Source organism: Aedes aegypti, chromosome 1, assembly GCF_002204515.2.
Source record: "Aedes aegypti strain LVP_AGWG chromosome 1, AaegL5.0 Primary Assembly, whole genome shotgun sequence".
Taxonomy (NCBI): domain Eukaryota; kingdom Metazoa; phylum Arthropoda; class Insecta; order Diptera; family Culicidae; genus Aedes; species Aedes aegypti.
This window is the reverse complement of record NC_035107.1, coordinates 122406398-122420492: the sequence shown is the minus strand read 5'-3', so window position 1 is coordinate 122420492 and position 14095 is coordinate 122406398.

Below are 14095 nucleotides of genomic sequence, written 5' to 3'. Positions count from 1 at the left end.
TATGAAATACTCAACTAAACTATTAAGCAATGTATGAAGTTCTGTAGTCTAGATTGTTGTTGAGACTGATATATTAAAAATTAAAATCTGGACTTAATCGAATGCCGCCTCAGGCGGTAAAGATAAATAAAAAACAACAACAACAACAACAACAACAAAATCTGGACTTCATTGCCGTGCGTATAGTGTTGCAAAGTAACTAGCTGCATCGATCAAAGAAGTGTGGGCTTAATTCCCGCTTTAGCTCGTTTTTTTTTTGTCAGGAACTGTGCCATTTGGCGTTGCATGCTAGTCCGTTGATTCGTGTGATGCTGCCTTCAAAGGTCATAATCGTACATAATGCTTTCCAGGAAACTTTCCATTGTAGGGTTGACAGCTAAAATTGCTCATGTAACCGAAACGAAAAGGGAAACAAAACTTACGAGTAAGGTCAGGGGTCATTAAAAATTACGTTCATTATTTAGAGGAGGGGGGAGGTCAATGGAAGTGTGACAGTGCGTGTATTAGGTATTGGAAAAAGCGTGACAGATGGGGGAGGGGGAGTTTAGAAATCCCGAAAAACAATGGACGTCATATTTGAATCGTCCCTCAGAGTTTAACATTTTCCTTTGTTATCTAACGGTCACACCGATTGCGAAATTTTAAAAATTCATGGCAAACCAAAAAGCCTGCTGATCGCAGTTGTCTTATGGATTGTCTTATTAGATTATTAGAAGCATTGTCAGTTTCTTTATTTTCAAATCTGATAATTTCCAAACAATAGAATACATTCGAAAAATAATTTGATTGTTTCATGTAATTTTTCAAATAGCTGGAATATATGTAACAATTTCAAAAAGCAAATTCATGCTTTAATATAGTTAATGACCTGATTTTACCAATGCGTATTTAAAAGGGTTTTTGAATTCCCTGTTATATGTTAGCTATCCGTCTTGGTTTTTTCTGTTCTACCAAGTACTTAAAACAAATATTATTATGTGGTAAATTCAATATCAAGCAAAATACTCGATGTAAAAAAAATTATATTGGGGTTTAGATAGCCATAACAGTAAACTCAGCAAGACCATGCTGAGGGTCGTAGGTTAGAGTCCAGCCGGTCGAGGATCTTTTCGTAAAGGAAATTTTCTCGACTTCCCTGAGCGTAGAGTATGATCGTACCTGTCACACGGTATACACTTGCACAATTGGTCGATTGACAAAGAGAGCTGTCAGTTATTAACTGTGGAAGTGCAGTGCGCATCGTACCTTCGTGCTGTGTGTACACGAATTCTCTCTGCTCTTGGAAGTTTTCTTAAAAACTACCTAAAGCAATAAAAAAAAAGGACTTTTCAGTGCTACAAAAACAGTACTTTTCAGTGCTAAAATTAAATACGGTACTTTTCAGTGCTACTAAAACAATACTTTTCAGTACTATTTTTTCTACTAGACATCCTATAGCAATTGTGCCCCTTAAGTTTGAATCTTGTTTATATAGGTTTTCCCATACACTGTTATCTTTCCGATATAATCAGAGCTATACAGCAGTGGAAGACTCTCATGATGTGTTGTGAATCATGCTTGTTACAGAGAGTGATATAAGGGTGATACTATCAATTCAACCCCTGACCCTAAAACAATCCATAAAAAACACATATAACACAGCAGAACAAAAATAACTCTTTTGCGTGTCTTAGACATCTACTCATGTATTTTCAGTAAATAAGGACTGCTGGAACCGTTATCGTTCGCAGACATGTTCTAGCACGTCACAATTTCGTGCTTATATCGAGCTTATATTCGATGTTTCTTTTATATGACCATATACAATTATTTCTTAATCATCAGATATACTTTAAGTGACAAAATTATTACGCGATGCACGAAAAAGTTCGATCCCTGGAAAATCCAGAGCTATAGATCACCAAAATTTTCCCCCAAAATGATCATAGGCACCGATGACTTTTAAGCTGTTTATGTTGTTTCTGCTGTCACCGTGAAATGTATGATTTGAACGGATTTCGTTGAATTCCTCGGTTTTCACATGAACCTTGACTGAAAGATTCTAGGCCATGGAGATCCCACTAATCAAATCCCTTTAAATCTAATTCACCATTACGCCCTACAGCACAATTTGCTTAATGTATCTGAATCGAATGTTTACCTCTTATTATTTTCAGTCTTTGATTAACATTACACATTATACTTTAGCTCTGTTGAAGAGAAATGGAGCCAACGAAGTTGATTTCAATGCCCAGCTTTTCAAACTCAACCAGATGGTCACCCTATGCGCATCCTCCCACTCCCAGTAACCGTCGTCGCCGCCACTTCGTTGTTCCCCATCATGTAACTTACTGCTTGGAATGCTGGTTGTATCGAGCAGACACGCTGTCCCAGCCCTGCCCCAACAATTCTCCACTTGTCCGTTTCGTTAATCTTATTCCAACAACTGGGTGTTCGCAGCGTTCGCCTGTTGGTGCCTTCATTTTTATTTTGATGGTGTTTCTCTCGCACAATCACTTTCACACACCTGCCCGTATGAAGGGTTCCGTTGATTAACAGTGAAAGAAGGGATTCTTTTCTTGGAAGGATGTCGGCATGTAGATTTTGTACCGATTAATCACTAACCCATAACTGATGGGAATAATATGGGTCTCGTTGCAATCAAGTAATCGACAAATTATTTGATCTTCGCTTTGCTTTTTTTTGTAAAATGAGGATAAATCTAATCTCAATATACACGGTTCCTTTAATTCAACAATTTCACGCCACAATGCTCGGTTTGTGGACGCATCACTCCATTCTCGGTTCCGTTCCAAACTCTCCAAATCGTGGCGCATTTGATCCGCCCACTTAGCTCACTGCGCTCCACGCTTTCTTGTACCACTCAGATCAGAAACGAACACTATCTTTACAGGGTTACTGTCCGGCATTCTTGCAACATGCCCTGCCAATCGTATCCTTCCAGATTTGGCTACCCTGTCGATACTGTGTTCACTGTAAAATTTAGCGTGATTCATTCTTCGCTGGCACTCACCGTTCTTCATTTTTTTTTAAATTGGTATACTAAATTTTACTTAAAGTTGTGACAGTTTTCAAAAAACACACTGAAAAAACATGGTTTATTTTCTCAGCACTGAACCGACAAAAAAATTAAATCAATGTGTCATTAGAATCGTAATCTTATGTTTGAGCACTCACGATTTTTTTTTTTGCGGAAAAATCTGAAAACTATTTAAAATCAATGAAACAGTCATTGAAGTCATCGTGCAAAAGTTTGGGTTCACCTACACTTACTTAAAACACGAAATCTGTGAAATCATGTACGTGCCGTAATTTGCGTTTGAAAAAGCTATGAATTATTCAAATCGGTTGAAAAATGGCAGAGAAATTGACAAAAATGATTAGCCTGTGGCAAACTTTTGCACGATACATACATATGTAAGGGGTGAACCCAAACTTTTGCACCATGAATTAAATGACTGTTGCATTAACTTTGAATAGTATTCAGATCTTTTTGCAAAAAAAATGAGTGCTCTTCAAAGAATATAAGATTACGATTCTTATGACACATTGATTTATTTTTTTTGTCGATCGAGTGCTGAGAAAATCTATCATGTTTTTTTCAGTGTTTTTTTTTTTGAAAATTTCAGAAAATGTTTCTGGAAAAATACAAACGAAGTAAAAATAACTCTTTGCCTTTCGAATGCGCCATAGAGAGTTTTAATTGGACGTGTAATCACAGAGATATGGATAGAACATTTTTGTATGTTTCAAGGGGGTGAAACCAAATTTTTTGCACGGGAGTGTATATTAGGGTGCGGCTTATTTTTCAAAAGTTCTCAAAACCAAACATTCGTGTGCTCTACTGAATTCGAACCACATTAAAAGAGAAACCTCAAAATCTGAGCCAAAAATATTAACATTTAGAGGTGGCGCAAGCGTCTTGAGGGTATATTTTCAAGTTATAAAAAATGACCTTCAGTGAAGTAAACATAACTTTGTTATTTTTCAAACGATTTTGTAACTTTCAGCACCATTATCTTCCAAATTAAATTTATAAATTCTTTGTAGAACATCAAATTGGTCTAAAATCTAAACTTGTCTTAGTTTAAAAAAAACCTTTATCCCAATTTTTCCTCATTATACTAAAAAAATAACTTTTTTTTGACCATAACATCATAAATACTCCATGGATTCCGAATCTTTTTAAATGTTTTTGAAGCAAGTTTAGTTATTTTCAAACTGCTCATGTATCATTTTTTTCTTAAAAATGGTTTTGACTTTGTTATTTAACAAAAACTATCCAAAAACATGATATTTTAATGAAAAAATCAAATTTCTTTGGATTATTTCAGTTTTTTTGCCAGAAATTGCATATTTTCTATTGAACTTAAATTTATAAAGCATCTTGCCGTAATTACGAGTTGAATAGTGCAAATAATTTTTTAACATACCGTAAAATGGGGTGTTAAGGGATGAAAAAAAAATTCAACTCGAATTTCAAGCAACTTCTAGTATGTCAATAATTGAACAAAGTACAGCCCTACCATTCTCTCGTCGTGTACATCAAAAGCCAAATACAATTATGAGGATCCCATGACAGATTTCTGAGATAATAATGAAAATGTGTGATTTTTGACGGAAATGCAAAATGGGGTATTAAGGAATTTGAGTTTCGTAAATAAAACCAAACAGCAAAACATAATCTTTTTGACCTTCAACCTTAATCAAATAATACATCAATATTATTGAACTTGGTACTCCTGCAAACGCAAACCGTTTCATTTTAACTGCTAAATTTTTCATAGTTATCAATCCTATTTGGAAACTATGTAAACATCATAAAATTGTCTTGAAATGTTTTTTTTTACTTATAGGCAACAGGATCATAACCTAAATATTTGCAGTTTACGAATCCTATAAGCTATGCAGAGCAACTTCGTAAATAATCTATAGTATAAGGATAATTTCAACAAGCTTTTAGTTTTAATAGGGTAAATGGTCAATTTGTCCTGAAAATAAAACACTACACTAAACAAAGTAATTGCATGTAACACCCACTGACATGGTCGAAAAAATACCGAAGAAGAAAAGTGTTGCAGTATGGAGTGGAAATCAAACGCTCACTATATAACACGTTAAGTGCCCGACGAGGCCGCGAAGTTTCTCAAAAAGAGCTCAGAAATGAAAGAGTCTATGTACAGAGAGTTACGCGAAGAGGCTTCTTTGAATGATTGTTCTCCTTCGTCTTCGAAAAAAGCCCCTGTTTGTTTTGCTGATCTGTTTGATAACTGCACCAAGGTATCTAGAAGGGAGGTAGTCCAATGTGTCATATTTCCCATTCCGCCATTTTGAAATGCCAAGTGACAGCTGGCGTGTTTGTTTTGGTTGTTTGGATATCAGGTGCATAGCGTGACAAAGTAGGTATAGAATGTTTCTTTTACCCCCATGTCTGTGTGGTATACGTGGCAAAGTATCTGAACTTCATTTACTGTGTAATGCACTGATAGTAGAATGAATATGAACTTACGAGTTGAAGTTAAAAGAATACAACCGTCACCGTCAGACGGTAACACCGTGGCACATCGTCTCTTTCATCGGTGGATCATCGGTGGTGGGTGGCTCTCACCCGCAGAACTATTCGAAATTTCCACATTTACATGCATTACATGCAATTGTTAAACAGTTTTCAACTTTTCTGCGACCTTAAACACCGGAATACTACATTAACGAAGATTTGATTCGCGACGAAACAGCTTATTAATACTGGAGTAAATTTTCACTTCACTGTATTAACGTTTGTTGGAGTAAACGTTCCCTAACAACCCCATAGAAACGGCAGAATGAAAACAGTGTACACAAACCCGCCAGCTAGCCAACTCGCCAGCTGTCACTTCCACCTTCCCCGCAGCTAAGCACACCGCGCACCCACTGACTGCTTAGATCGGTGAACCTGTCATTATAAAAACCTTGAACTGGACTCTTCGTGCAACTTTTTATTTATGGACTTTGAGAAATGACAAAATATTATTATTGTTTACCAATTCATAGGATTACCACTAAAAGAAACAAAGGCTTCAAAACCATTTTGCATTTCCAAGTAGAAGAATCATTCAAACTTATCAAAAATTTTACAAGTAAGTTCGAACAAGTTTTGGAAATAATATCTAGAAAAATCCTATATATACTTTAATACGTAGTTAACTAGATTTTCCCACCCGTTTAACCAATTTTTGTGATTAGACATTATTGGAGATATTCAGTAACAAACAAAACAGGGTCCCTAACTTTTACAGTGCAGTTCTACCTCACGGAGTAAGGCAAAAGTATATTGGAATATATTACAGCATAAATCGAATGAGTTCATTAACTTGGAAAAAATAGAAAAGATAATCCATTAACACCCCACGTGTTTTCAAAAACAGACTGTTTCCATAAAAAATATTATAAGTCGAAATCTAGATAAAATTTTTAAAATTTGTTGCCTACATTGTGATCTCAATTAAATTTACTTAACTAAGTTACTCACATATTTTTCTTGTTATTGTTTCATAGTTTTGTAGTTTAATGTATTTAGCCTATAAAATTTGAGCAAAAAACTTTTGACTCGTTTTCATTTGTGGAGTCTAGCACAATACTTTAGTTTATTAGACATTCCCTATCACATACTAAAGTTCACAATCCTCCGAACAAATCAAGCATCGCAGATGACTGATATATCGACTTTCGACGTTTTTATGACTTGTCAAACTTGATGGAGAAGTTCAATCCCTTAAAACCCCACGAGTCCTTAACACCCCATTTTACGGTACGCAAACATATTTTTGTTTCAAAATTGTTACAAAGTCCTTCCCAGAGATTTAAAATATGAGAAAAACCAGTTTTAGCTTTAGAGATAATATTAAACTGCCAAAATTTTGAAAAAAAAACTGGCATTTTTTGTGAAAAAATCATGTTTTTAAGCAGTTTTTGCTTAACAACTTGGTCAAGACATTTTTTTTAGTGAAATGTGATGTATGAAAGGTTTGAAAACAATTGAATTAGCTTCAAAAGCATGTAACAAAATTTGTAATCGGTTTAGTAATTGTGAAGTTATGTCAAACAAAGTTGATTTTTTAGTAAAAAGAGGAAAAATTTGGAACAAATTATTTTGAACTAAAACTTATTTTGATTTTAAACAAATTTGGTGTTCAACAAAGTTTTCATAAATTTAATTTTGAAGGTATTGATGCTAAAAGTTTTAAAATCGGTTGAAAAATAATAAAGTTATGTGTACTTAACTGAAGGTCATTTTTTATAACCCGAAAATTCACTTTCAAGACGCTTGCGCCACCTCTAAATGTTAATATTTTCGGCTCAGATTTTGAGGATTCTCTTTGAATGTGATTTTAATGGAAGATTTACAAACATTTTTTTCAAATATGAACGGCTCTATCCAAGAGCTTGCAGATCTTTCTTGAGCATAGGCCATGTTATATGCCCGTAAAGAACTACCGTTCTTATAAGTATTTTGTACATGATACATTTGACGCAGGGACAAATCTTTTAACTACTCCCAATATAACAAAAATTATCTATTTTGTGATAAAAACTCATTTATCACTTGAAAATATGGTGATACTAGACTATTTAAAGCGAAATAAAAATAAAATAAGAAATTCATTTTGGATTTAAAAAATTCGATGTTAGCACAACTTTTTTCCCTAAAATATGCCCAATTTGCTATGTATGGACGACTTTAAGTAAATTTAATTACGAAACTTTTTGTTTTGGATGATCAAAATCTGAAATTATCGTTTTTTTTTAGATCGACTCCAAAATTTTGAATCATTTTATTTTCAATGTAGAAAATGTTTTTTTTTTATGTATTTTTTTCTAAAACATCAGGAAATTTCACGACAGTCCCCCATACAACACTTTTTTGTAGGTCTTACCATTTTTGAGCTAAACGGGTTTATAAAAAGCAAGTAAAAAAACTTTGACCCTTTCCAAATGTTAATCTAGATCGATTTTGAAATAACAAAATATGCAAAGTATCTTAGTTTCATATAGTCTTCACATCCAGAAAGTTTCATTGAATTCTGAAAGGGTGCTGCCAATCCCTTTGTCGAGTTGGCGTGAAATCCGTCATTTCATGTATTCAATATTAGCACAGATAACAGATGTTTATGCTAGAACAATTTTTTTTATGAAAACCTGTGTAAACATTAAAATTGAAACTCCTTGCAATCACTAGCGCCGCCTCACAGCGAATTGCGTCAATCAGTGGTGAATATCAGTATCCTGAAATATTTCATATTCACCACTGACATCGTCATGGGAACTTAGCGATGACAGCGCCATCACGATGTTGCTGCTTGTGTTGCCATTCAAAATGACCATTAATTGTCTTACACAGTTTTACAATCGGTTGGTAAATGGCTGGGCATGGCGTACCTTTGGAATAAAATAGACCCCTCTGTGCGGTCCTTAGCCTCTTGCCCAGCATCTCTTATCCCTACCTCCTCGCGGTACTGGCCGGGGTACGAGTAACCTTGGGAAAGATCGGGTAACCAACCCCCGGTGGGAACTTTGGTCGTATGCTGACAGGGAAGGGGGGGGGGTTTGCTTTTGCTCTTGCTCTGTACTCAATGTTAGGGGCGGCTCACAACAGCGTCTGTTTCCCATGTCAGGGGCGGCTGATCATCGTCCGATTGCCAGAGAAGGACTCTAAGCTAAACTGCGCACTATGGTCCTCCGAACATTTAGGGGGAAAGGTCCTCCGGAAATCTAGGGGGTTGGTGTCAGGCCCTGCAAGCCAGTCGTTAAAACATCAAGCATCGAATAATCAACGAGAGAATACGAACCGGGACAATCGGCGAAGACCACAGCGACGAAAAGGGACTAGCGATTGGAAGCTCGGTACGGGGAACTGTAAATCTCTCAAATTCATCGGGAGCACACGCATACTCGCCGATGTGCTGAAGGACCGTGGATTCGACATCGTAGCGTTGCAGGAAGTGTGTTGGAAGGGATCAATTGTGCGAACGTTTAGAGGTAATCATACCATCGACAAGAGCTGCGGCAACACACACGAGCTGGGAACAGCTTTTATAGCGATGGGTGATATGCAGAGGCGCGTGATCGGGTGGTGGCCGATCAATGAACGAATGTGCAAGTTTAGGCTCAAAGTCCGGTTCTTCAACTTTAGCCTAATAAACGTGCACAGCCCTCACTCCGGAAGCACTGATGATGATAGAGACGCTTTTTACGCGCAGTTCGAACGCGAGTACAACAGCTGCCCAAGCCATGACGTCAAAATCATCACAGGAGATTTGAACGCTCAGGTTGGCCAGGAGGAGGAATTCAGACCGACTATTGGAAAGTTCAGCGCCCACTAGCTGACGAACGAAAACGGCTTACGACTAAATGAGTTCGCCGCCTCCAGGAATATGGCCATTCGTAGCACCTACTTCCAGCACAGCCTTCCATACCGATACATCTGGAGATCACCACAGCAGACAGAATCACAAATCAACCACGTTCTGATTGATGGACGGCATTTCTCCGACATTATCGACGTCAAGACCTATCGTGGCGCTAACATCGACTCTGACCTCTATCTGCTGATGGTTAAACTGCGCCCCAAACTCTCCGTTGTTAACCGACGGCTGCCCCGGTATGACCTAGAGCGGCTCAAGCAACTGAATGTCGCAGCGTCATACGCGAAGCACCTCGAGGCTGCATTATCGGAAGAGGGTGAGCTGGATGAAGCCCCTGTTGAGGACTGCTGGAGAACAGTGAAAGCAGCCATCAACAATGCAGCTGAGAGCAACGTCGGGTACGTGGGACGGAGTCGACGGAACGATTGGTTCGACGAGGAATGTAGGTAGATTCTAGAGGAGAAGAACGCATCGCGGGCGGTTATGCTGCAGCAAGGGACCCGGCAGAACGTGGAGCGTTATAGATGGGAACGGCAACAACAGACCCGCCTTTTTCGGGAGAAAAAACGCCGCTTGGAGGAGACGGAGGGCGAAGAGATGGAACAGCTGTGCCGGTCTCAAGAAACGCGCAAGTTCTATCAGAAGCTCAGCGCATCCCGCAACAGCTTCGTGCCGCGTGCCGAGATGTGCAGGGATAAGGATGGGAGCATTTTGACGGCCGAGCGTAAGGTGATCGAAAGGTAGAAGCAGCAGTTCGACGAACATCTGAATGGCGCTGAGAGCACAGGCAATGAAGGACGGGACAACGGAGCAAATGCCGTCGTCAGTACTGCGGGCGATGGAAACCAACCAGCCCCCACTATGAGGGAGGTTAAGGATGCCATTCACCAGCTCAAGAACAATAAAGCTGCTGGTAAGGATGGTATCAGAGCTGAACTCTTAAAGATGGGCCCGGAGAGGGTGGTCATTTGTCTGCACCGGCTGATTGGCACAATCTGGGAAACAGAACAGGCACCGGAGGAGTGGAAGGAAGGGGTAATATACCCCATCTACAAGAAAGGTTCTAAATGCGGCCTACAAAGTATTATCCCAGGTCATCTTCCATCGTCTGTCACCTGTAGTAAACGAGTTCGTGAGAAATCAAGCCGGCTTCGTTGACAGCCTATCGACAACGGACCAGCTCTTCACTGTACGGTAATTCCTCCAATAATGTCGTGAATATCAGGTCAAAAAGATTTCAAAGCGGCATACGATAGTATCAACCGCGTAGAGCTATGGAAAATCATGGACGAGAACAGCTTTCCCGAGAAGCTCACGAGACTGATAAGAGCGACGATGGAAGGTGTGCAAAATTGTGTGAAGGTTTCAGGCGAACACTCCAGTTCGTTTGGATCCCGCCAGGGACTACGACAAGGTGATGGACTTTCATGCCTGTTGTTCAATATTGCGCTAGAAGGTGTTATGCGGAGAACCGGGCTTAACAGCCGGGGTACGATTTTTACAAGATCCAGTCAATTTGTTAGCTTCGCCGATTATATGGACATTGTCGGCCTAAAGGTGAATGCGACCAAGAATAAGTACATGCTAGCTGGTGGGGCCAAGCGCGATAGGGCTCGCCTAGGTAGTAGTGATACGATAGACGGGGATACGTTCCAGGTGGTCGAAGAGTTTGTCTACTGTGGATCCTTGCTGACGGCTGGTAATAACGTTAACCGTGAAATACGGAGGCGCATCATCAGTGGAAATCGGCTCTACTATGGCTTCCAGAAGAAGCTGCTATCAAAAAAGATTCACGCCCGCACCAAATGTACCATTGTACAAAATGCTCGAAAGGCCGGTAGTCCTCTTTGGGCATGAAACGTGGACGATGCTCGAGGAAGACCTGCAAGCTCTTGGAGTCCTCGAATGTCGGGTGCTTAGGACGATCTTTGGCGGTGTGTAGGAAAACGGTGTGTGGCGGCGAAGGATGAACCACGAGCTCGCTGCGTAGAGTTGAGGGAACCCATTATCCAGAAGGTAGCCAAAGCTTATTGATACGATGGGCAGCGCATGTTGTAAGAATGCCGGACAACGCCATGCAAAGATGGTGGTGAAGATGAACCGAGGATGATGCAGCCACGGAACAGAACTGAGGAGATGCGGCCACAAACTGAGTATTGTGGCGTGAAATTGTTGATTCAGTGTTATATGTTTAGAGGTTACCTAAATAAATGAATGATAAAGCTTTGCTATAGGAGCTCGAACAGTAGCAATAAACAAGCCCATGCTGAAGATTGGTAGAATTTCCTTGATGTCTTGGAGCATAGAGCACCTTCGTGCTTTTTAAACGATATTCAAATGCAGAAATGAACAATTAGAGCAAAGCATAGTTAGCTAATAACTGTGGAACAAGAACACTAAGCTGACAAGCAGGATCCGTCTTAATTGGGGTGTTAAACTAACATAAAGAAAAGGCTAGAAAATTTTAATTACACTTTGTTGTAGAACGTAAAAATAAACAATTTTATATCCGATAAGGCGATCTAAGGCTGCCAAAATTTTGACCTCCTTCATTGCTGATCTTACATCTTACAACAGTTACATTCATCCCATGCCTAGTAAGCAAGCATCACGTCACCCATAAAGTAAAGTCAACCTAATATTTGCATATTGGTTCGATTTTATGGTCTCGCATTACTCTTCTCAGTTGCATCCTTCTTGGCCGCAAAACACATGGATCAAATAAGAAAAGTTGAAATCGATACCACACCGGGGAGGAACGTAGGTACCTCCTGGCGGCGACAGCATGACTTCGTTGCTGACAGATTTTACGTGAAGGGTCATCTATAAATGACGTTGCATTTTCCGACCCTTTTTAAACCCTTTCTATTCGTAATGTATCTTTCCCTTTAATTAGAGATGGAGATCGTTAAGCATAAAGAAGTTTGTCATCAGGTATATTAATCTCCTTCTTTATAGTGCTACCGGTTTTTATATGAAACCGCTTTATGCTAATAGTCCATTATGCCAAACGCCTGAATGCGAAACGTGGATCATCCCAATTCAAAACTGCCTTACCTTCCAATATTGGTACTCTATCCACGGAAGGTCCCTCAAATGGAAAACTCCGACTGACTTTCCCTGCCCGGGGAAAGTTTCGATTTTCTTTGCTGTTTTGCCACTCGACCAACATTGGATGCACCGCTCTGTGCAATGGAAATCGAAAACAAATCGAAAGTGCTGTGGTAAAAAGGACATTTATAAACACATCCTAGTCCCAGACGGCGCAATATCGAGCCAAGGTGTGGCAACCAGAAAGAAGAAAAAAAATGTAGTATGAACTATACGACTGTTGTTGCTCCCAGCCAGATAACTGATAGCGAGCTAAGAGTTTCAGTCATTGCATGCATACGTGAAGTACATTTGTTTGTGTTGAGTTTACTTTTCACCTACTTTCTGGCTCGTCTTGGGGATCGTGTGGAAATTGAGAAAAGGGAAAAGCAATGACTGAAGAAACTCGTACGTGACTACGAACACTCGAATTGGAAGGAGTCCTTTTTCTTGTTGAACGCTGGAAGTTTTAAGGGAGGGGTTCGACTTTTAGGATGCTGAGTTAATCATGTTTACCTATTCTAATATTACTAAAGTGATCTTAGTTACTGCGTCAAATAAACCAATCATGCAATGAAGATTTGTAGGAGGCTAAAAGATTTTACGTATGCATACTTCGTATTTCATTATACGGTCATGTTGTCCCAAAAAGTTGTAATCAAATTTCAAAAGTTGTAAGGGCAACTTCGGCGGAGTTCCAAATCACTGGTTTGACGCAAATTTTTAAACCATGTTAAAAATTGAAGCTTGCACCGATTTCGCAAATGATGTTCCAATTTTATTTCATACCAGTTTTCACTTCCATTTTTGTTTGGACTTGGACCAACATTTTAGCTGTTCATTTTTTTCTCCCTGAAACAGCCAAGTTTGATAGTCCACGAAGTGAAAAAGAATTATTTATGATAAAAGGGGCGAAAACAATCCTCCAGGAATTCATACAGAGCCATCTGCAGGAATCATCACATTATTTCTCCGGAGAAACCCCAGGGGAATTCCGCCTAAAGAAATCTCCAGGAGCTTTTCCAGGAATTCTACCGAAGTTACTCCGATGTGCCTACCAGGATTATAAGCAGGAATTCCTCCTTCGATTTCCTTCAGGAATTCCTCTGAGGTTTTCTTTCAGACATTTGACCAGGGATTTGCTGCAAGAATTACGCCGGGGATTTGGTCCAAGGGGATTTTCTCCAGAAATTTCTCCGGGGATTTCATCCTGAAATTCCTCCGTGGATTTGCTCCACGAATTCATCTTAAAATTCCCTCAAGAAAATCCTCTTAGGATTTCCACCAGGAAATCCTCCATGAACTTCATTCAGGAATTCCGCCGTGAATTTCATTCAGAAATTCCTCCGAGAATTTGCTCCAGGAATTCCTCCGGGGACTTCATACAGGAGATATCAGGCATTTTCTCTCGAAATTCCTTCGCGATTTTTTTTAGAGAATTCATCCAGGGATTTCCTCCGAAAATGTTTCTAGGGATTTGCAGCAGGAATTCCTCCGGGGATTTAATTATGAAATTCCTCCAGACATTTTATCCAGAAACTCCTTCGGGGATTTATTCAGAAAATTTCTTCGAGGATTTTTATCAGGATTGTCTCTTGGAACTT